This window comes from Procambarus clarkii, chromosome 2, assembly GCF_040958095.1.
Source record: "Procambarus clarkii isolate CNS0578487 chromosome 2, FALCON_Pclarkii_2.0, whole genome shotgun sequence".
In the NCBI taxonomy this organism is placed as follows: Eukaryota; Metazoa; Arthropoda; class Malacostraca; order Decapoda; family Cambaridae; genus Procambarus; species Procambarus clarkii.
The window spans coordinates 23,447,262-23,455,438 of NC_091151.1; positions in this window are offsets into that span (position 1 = coordinate 23,447,262).

The following is an 8,177-nucleotide window of genomic DNA, read 5'->3' on the forward strand; positions in this document are numbered from 1 at the left end:
GATGGGTTATTTACAAATATACGAGAGAGAACTAAGTTGGGGGACGAGAGCTAGTGCTCAGTAACTGACTTGATCTTATTTACTAACTTTGAAGTATGTCTGCTTTAAATTTCGGGGAAAATTGATCTGTTACTAACGATCTTGTACAAATGAACTAAGCTGGGGACAAGAGCTAGAGTTTGATAATTGTTTGGATTTACTAAACTAAGTCTGAAATTATTTTTTAATTTTAGAGGGATTGGACTGTTCGTATTCATTATACGACAGGGGACTAAGGCAGGATAGGAGCTGAAGCTCGATACCAAATTATTGTATTTTAATATGTTTGAAATAGCTGTGTTTTAAATCTCGAAGAAAATCATGGGATACTAGAGAAGATGTATTAGTAAAAACTAGTCCCTGGCTTTGTTTATATATGTAAAACTGAAATAGTTTTAATGAAAAGGAACTATGAATGAACAATATGAAGGAGAGACAGAGACATAGACAGAGAGAGAGAGAGAGAGAGACAGAGACAGAGAGAGACAGAGACAGAGAGAGAGAGAGAGAGAGAGAGATAGAGAGAGACAGAGACAGAGACAGAGACAGACAGAGAGAGAGACAGAGACAGACAGAGAGAGAGAGTGAGAAAGAGAGAGAGAGAGAGAGAGAGAGAGAGAGAGAGGAGAGAGAGAGAGAGAGAGAGAGAGAGAGAGAGAGAGAGAGAGAGAGAGAGAGAGAGAGACGGAGACAGAGATAGAGACAGAGACAGATAGAGAGAGTCGCGGACCCTGGCGAAACGCATTGGTAATGGGTGCCCCACCACTTCCGGGGTGTCTGAGGAGAAATACCCGAGCTACTTGGAAAGTCATTCAGTCGGGCTCCAACCTGCGACCCGTACGCTTACCCCTCCGTGGACATTGAAAAACGCTTAAGGTAATGGTACACAGTCCTCCTGCAGGAGTCTTCGCCCCCATCCTCGCACACTTAGCACTTCCTGTAGGGAGAGTTAAATGGTTTGTCTAACCGCATAATGGCCTGCTGCAGTCTCACAACGAGAGTGGCTTCACTCTTTCATGACCCGAACACACAGAAAAAAGCCAGGTGCAGTCCCGGGTCTTTTCCATGCATTTCTTACAACCCACTTAATGGCTTCCTGTAGGGGGGAGTTAATGGTTTTGTCTAACCGCATAATGACCAGAGCACTCTCACGACGACGAGGGGAAGCCCCCCACTCACCATTCCCTCAATCCATCCATCCCATACCCCTCCCATACCTCAAACAACATAACAGACTGTGATGACTCACAATCATCAAATTATTATCCCCACATAGGATTAAGTCTATGCTAAACACACATACATATTCATTTACTCCACCACTTACTCTCTCACACAACAAGAACTCCAATCTTTCCTGACCACTTACCACAACCCCCGAGGACTAGACCCGCGCGCGCGCTCCAATTACCTCCGACACGCGCCAAACTTCCGGGAAATTCCCCCAAACCCGTGAGGACTAGACACCCGCGCGCCACCTACCACCTGTACCGCGCGGTTCTAGTCCTCAACTTCACTACTCACTACCACATACTAACAAGACAAGACCAAACACACAACACTACCACATACTAACAAGACAAAATAAACACAGACCACTACCACATACTAACAAGACCAAACACTGACCACTACCACATACTAACAAGACCAAACACAGACCACTACCACATACTAACAAGACCAAACACAGACCACTAACACATACTAACAAGACCAAACACAGACCACTAACACATACTAACAAGACTGAACACAAACCACTACCACATACTAACAAGACAAGACCAAACACAAACCACTACCACATACTAACAAGACAAGACCAAACACAAACCACTACCACATACTAACAAGACCAAACACAGACCACTACCACATACTAACAAGACCAAACACAGACCACTACCACATACTAACAAGACCAAACACAGACCACTAACACATCCTAACAAGACCAAACACAAACCACTACCACATACTAACAAGACAAGACCAAACACAAACCACTACCACATACTAACAAGACAAGACCAAACACAGACCACTACCACATACTAACAAGACCAAACACAGACCACTAACACATGTGGAAAGTTCCCTTTATCATGGTAATATTATTATCTAAGTAATGTATTATTCATATCAAATCTATATCTCATCAAATCTATATCTCATCATCGGATTCATTATTTATTAATCATATCTACTTTATCTACATCAGCATCCTTCATGACCATTGGTCAAGTACACCATTGGGATTAATGCCTATATAATATTGTTGAAATGATCACAAGAATCTAGAAGCTTCCATATAAACAAAAACATTATTGGAACTAAATTATCAGCTTCCAATGACGTGTTTTCAAAATCCTTAATAAAGAACAAATTTTACTTTCCATTACTATTATTTATCACTAAATCCACGTGGGAATTGTCTTGTTATATAACCTTATCACAATAATCAGTCTAAATAATGAAAATAATAAGTCTATAAACACTGCCGGCACCTTGACTGACGCCACGGGCAGAGGCCAGTGGGACAGAAGCGCCAAGGGGAGTACCTATTCGTCTCTTGTTGAAATCGGAGCGGCATGCAAGTGTGCAGTGTTCATAACATTTCAACGGACGTTAAAAAACGAATTAAATATCTAATCTCCAGTGTTAACTCTCTATATACCAGGGAACCTAGTGATCAATAATCTGATCAGCAATTTGATCTTTAGAACTCTTATCAAGCGGCGTGAGGCCAGCTCATGTAGCCAGAGTCTCATAATATTTTCTCCATTATAAACCTGATCCTACCAAGCAGCGTCCCTACAAGACGCTGTCCCACAGCAAACGCTGCCAGGGACACAACCAGCATCAAGGCTGCCAGGGACAACCAACATCAAGGCTGCCAGGGACACAACCAGCATCAAGGCTGCCAGGGACAACCAACATCAAGGCTGCCAGGGACACAACCAACATCAAGGCTGCCAGGGACACAACCAACATCAAGGCTGCCAGGGACACAACCAACATCAAGGCTGCCAGGGACACAACCAACATCAAGGCTGCCAGGGACACAACCAACATCAAGGCTGCCAGGGACACAACCAACATCAAGGCTGCCAGGGACACAACCAACATCAAGGCTGCCAGGGACACAACCAACATCAAGGCTGCCAGGGACAACCAACATCAAGGCTGCCAGGGACACAACCAACATCAAGGCTGCCAGGAACACAACCAACATCAAGGCTGCCAGGGACACAACCAACATCAAGGCTGCCAGGGACACAACCAACATCAAGGCTGCCAGGGACACAACCAACATCAAGGCTGCCAGGGACAACCAACATCAAGGCTGCCAGGGACACAACCAACATCAAGGCTGCCAGGGACACAACCAACATCCAGGCTACCAGGGACACAACCAACATCAAGGCTGCCAGGAACACAACCAACATCAAGGCTGCCAGGAACACAACCAACATCAAGGCTTCCAATCCCTATCAAAAATATTAAGTCTGTTGTCAGCACGAGAGACATCATCTGGCTACTATCAGATAGACTCCAGTTCTCAATTCAGGATAAGTTATTAATGGTTTTAGAGTGTAAATTTGCCAATTAACATGTTTTATAACATTAATATATCCATTTGTAAATTGAGAGTCGTTAGGCAGCGAGGTAATGCCTCATCATCTAGTACTTGTGCCTTAATCTTCTTAGTGAATGAATCTCTTTTATTGCTGAATATTCATATAATCAGAATACCCATATCCATTAATCTTAATTTATCAAGTTAGTTTATTTTATTGCATTTAATAATTTTTTTTATGCATATTTCCACATACCTTATCTCTGAGTAATTATACCCCGTTTGCAGCAGGACAGATATTCCTCGGACTAGGTTAGAATGTTTATGTGGTTCAGGTCCTAGATGGACGGAAAAATTGAAAATATAAAAACGGAAACCACGTGCAAAACTCAGTCAAATCATAACATAAAACGAAAAGGCAATGTACAGGATTTGGGTGTACTCATGTCCGAAGGCCTTACCTTTAAAGAACACAATAAAGTAGCCGTCACAACTGCAAGAAAAATGATAGGTTGGATAACAAGAACTTTTCACACTAGAGACGCTATACCGATGATGATACTTTTCAAAACGCTTGTGATCTCTAGAGTGGAGTACTGCTGCACATTGAGAGCCCCTTTCAAAGCTGGAGAAATTGCTGACCTGGAGAGCGTGCAGAGATCCTTTGCTGCTAGAATCCACTCAGTAAAACATCTAAACTTCTGGGACCAACTAAAGAGTACTGTATTCTTTAGTTTTAGTTCAACAATATTCTCTTGAGCGCACTCTCTTTCTCCTTTCCCTTCCCCTTCTTCCCTCATTCGCCTTTCCTTCTCTTGTTCCCCCTCCCCTCCCCTGTTGACCATATCCGGCCATAAACTCAAGTGAAGGCAAGGGACTTTGTCTGGCAGTCTCAGGCCATATATCATCTTTTTCCAATCCTCACACTTCCTTCCCAATTCCCCCCCACCCCTTCCAATCGTTAACCTCTTCCCCCTGCCATCGCCATAACCGTTGATAAATTTGAGGAGTCATTCACTCAGTGCCATAAACAATTAAGGCTCAAATTTCATTAGGTGGCTGGGGAGGGGCCATATACTTCAAGTTGGTTTCCGGTATGTAGCGTGGGAACAATTCAGAAGTCTACGGGAATAAAATATAACTTTCAGGGCAGGCCTCTACCCAAGTCAGGGAGGCTTTTAGTGGACGGAGCCAGTCAGGGTATTTGACTGACCTAGAATAAGACTTTAAATCCATTGGATTGAGTCTTGAGAGGCAGGGCTTATTGGGCCTAGGAAAGCTTAGAGTGGGAGGAGCTGTTCCCACTGAGAGAGTTTATGAAAATATTAAAATTCAGTGTCTTGGGCAGAACTTGGAGAAAGGTCCCTTCAGGACCTGGGGCAGCCATCAACATCCTTTGGCCAATTTTCCACTTTTAAGGTAAAGTAAGTAAGTAAGTATCAGAGGACGGCACCAAACCGGGAAGGCTATGTAGCACCATCAAACGTGCGGGATAATCAGAGGGCGCTACATCACCAAGGATGCCAATACGAGAACAGAAACGCACGAGGCGAATGATATCAAAAGTATCCGAGTCACCAAGAATACTATCGAGAGACAAGCGTCCGCGGGGACTGTCGGAAAACAAGACACACGCTTGTCCCGGAAGTCAGGACATTCAACAAGAATATGCACGACCGTAAGAGGGACACCGCAATTAGGACAATAAGGAGCAGTGCGACGCTCCATCAAGTGACCACGAGTTAAGCGAGTATGGCCAATCCACAACCTCGCCAGAGCCGTTTCCCATCGCCGGTTATGGTGGTAGAAGGACGACCACGAGGACACAACTTTTAAGAGCATGTAGTTTGTTACCAGTAACAGACGACCAACAAGCCTGCCAACAGGTAAGGATGGAGAAATGGATATCCGGGTAAAAGTCGGAATAAGGAATACCTTTACGAGAGATGGGACAAGAGCTGACAGTTTCCCTGGCGGCAGCATCTGCACGCTCATTTAAAGAGACACCAATATGGCTGGGAACCCAACAAAATTCAACCGACTTAAATTTACTGTGAACAAGAAACAGCCAATGCTGGATCTCGACAACCACTGGATGAACCGGATTAAAGGACCCAAGGGCCATGAAGGCACTACGAGAGTCAGCAACAATTACAAAGGAAGATTGACAACGAAAAAGCAGGAGACGAATAGCATAGAGAATACCATAAAGCTCCGCTGTGAAGATGCTAGTCTCCGGAGGTAAGTGACACACATAAGTGCAATCATGAAAAACAACAGAGTAGCCAACAACGTCCGCAGACTTAGACCCATCGGTGAAGACGGAAACGGAGCGGGAGTGAGAAGAAAAGTGCTCTAGGAAAAGGCATTTTAGAACCGTAGGAGGGGTAAAAGCTTTAGTGATGCAGGTCAAGGATGTACAAAACTGCGGAAGGGGAACTCTCCACGGGGGCAAAGAAGGAACAACACGAGGAGAAATATTAGAAATACGAACGGAAAGAGAATCCTGTAAGTGAGATAACCGGACAGAAAGAGGGAGGTGGTGAAGAGGAACAGGATCCGCAGAAGGGGTAAATGTTAAAGCACGACAGAGGCGAGAGAAAGGATGTTGCAAGGACCTCGCAAGATAGCGAAGACAATAGCGATCATGGTGGTCCTGGAGAGATAGGAAGCCAGTGCCAACATACAAGCTGAGGACAGGAGTCGAACAAAAGGCACCAGAACTGAGTCGCAACCCAGTATGGTGCAAAGCTTCAAGACGGCGAAGAGTAGAAGGAGAAGCAGACGAGTAAGCAGGGCAACCATAATCGAGCTTAGACAGGACGAGAAAGTAATGTAAAGCGAGGAGAGTGCGCCTATCCGCTCCCCCAATAAGTATGGGACAATACCCAAAAGAGGGTAAGGGCCTTGGAGCACTCAACACGGAGGTAAGAGATATGGGGAGACCAAGACAAACGAGTGTCAAAGAATGACCCCAAAAGCTTCGCGGAATCTTTGTACTCAAGGGGATGACCATAAAGTAACAAAGAGGGACGAAGAACGACCCGTTTCCGAGTAAAAGTCATGGCACAAGTCTTAGTAGAAGAGAATTTGAAGCCATGATCGGTGGCCCAAGACGACACGGCAACAATCGCAAGTTGAAGCCAGCGTTGAAGGAGAGGCGAATCAACACCCTGACAGCAAAGGGCAAGATCATCGACATAAAGAGTGGAGAAGACGCCTGAAGGAAGAGAGGAAAGAAGACCGTTGAGGGCAACCAGAAAAAGAGTAGCGCTCAGAACACTACCCTAGGACACACCTTCGTATTGCTGAAAAGAGGCCGAGAGAGTGGTACCAAGCCTCACCCGGAAGGAACGACGAGAGAGGAAGCTGCGGAGAAAGAGAGGGAGATGACCACGAAGGTCAAAAGAATGAAGCTGGGATAAAATATGATACCGCCATGTAGCGTCGTAAGCCTTTTCCAGGTCAAAAAGGATGGCAATAATGGAGGTCTTCGCAGCAAAAGCAGTACGAATAAAGACTTGTGAGGTTAGGGGGATACGAGGACGTCTTTCTGCAAAGGGACATGACGAGGGAAGAGAGAAGGAAGGCTGCAAAAGCAAGGGAGAGACGCAGAGAAAGGGGTGGGGATATGGGAGCCACAGGACTCAGCTCAGTTTCTCCAGGTACCTCAGAAGGGAGTGGAAATCCCCCCCACCAGCAGGCCAGCACACCCAGGGGGAATTGTAACAGAAGCCTTCCACCAACCAACCTCTCAGCCATCCCCCACCAATCACCTGTACCTCCCCAGACAGTAAAGTCCCTCTTCAGACCATGCCCCCATGTTCCCTGATACCAGACACCCCATGTTTCCCCCATGCCCTTTTTCTTCCCCAACCCCTACCCCCGATCCTCACTGTTCCTGCACCCCATGCCCTTCCCTGTTTCTCCAGCCTGTACCCTTCCCAGTTTCCCCACCCCAAGCTCTCCTCCCTACCCTACTCCCCTCCCTCCTGGCCCCTCCTCTCCAGGCTTCCCTCCCCAACCCCTGACCTCCCTGTCAACCCACCCTAGGATAGCTCCCCCATCCCATGCCCCAACTAACCCCCAACCCCGGACCCCCTCAGCCGCATCACGTCAGACCCCCCTAGCCCCCCTGTTCCAGATCCTCACAGCCCTCTCACACCCCAGACCCCCCAGGTCCTCCTTCCTAGGCTCACCCATCCCAGATATCCCTTGTCCCCCAACTCCAGTGGAATCAACAGAAACTGAGAATGGACAGAAGAAAATCAGCTTTAAGGTCATGTACTCGAACATAGATGGGATTACAAACAAGGCTAGTGAACTTTGGGAAACAACACAAGAAGTAAACCCAGATGTAATTGGACTCACAGAAACAAAACTCTCAGGAATCATAACGAATGCGGTGTTTCCCCAGGACTACACTGTAATAAGGAAAGAGAGGGAATCAAAGGGAGGCGGAGGAGTGGCTCTACTGATGAGAAAGGAATGGAGTTTCGAGATGGTTATTCCGGGCTGCGAAGGGTTCAGAGACTTCATAACAGGCACCATGACG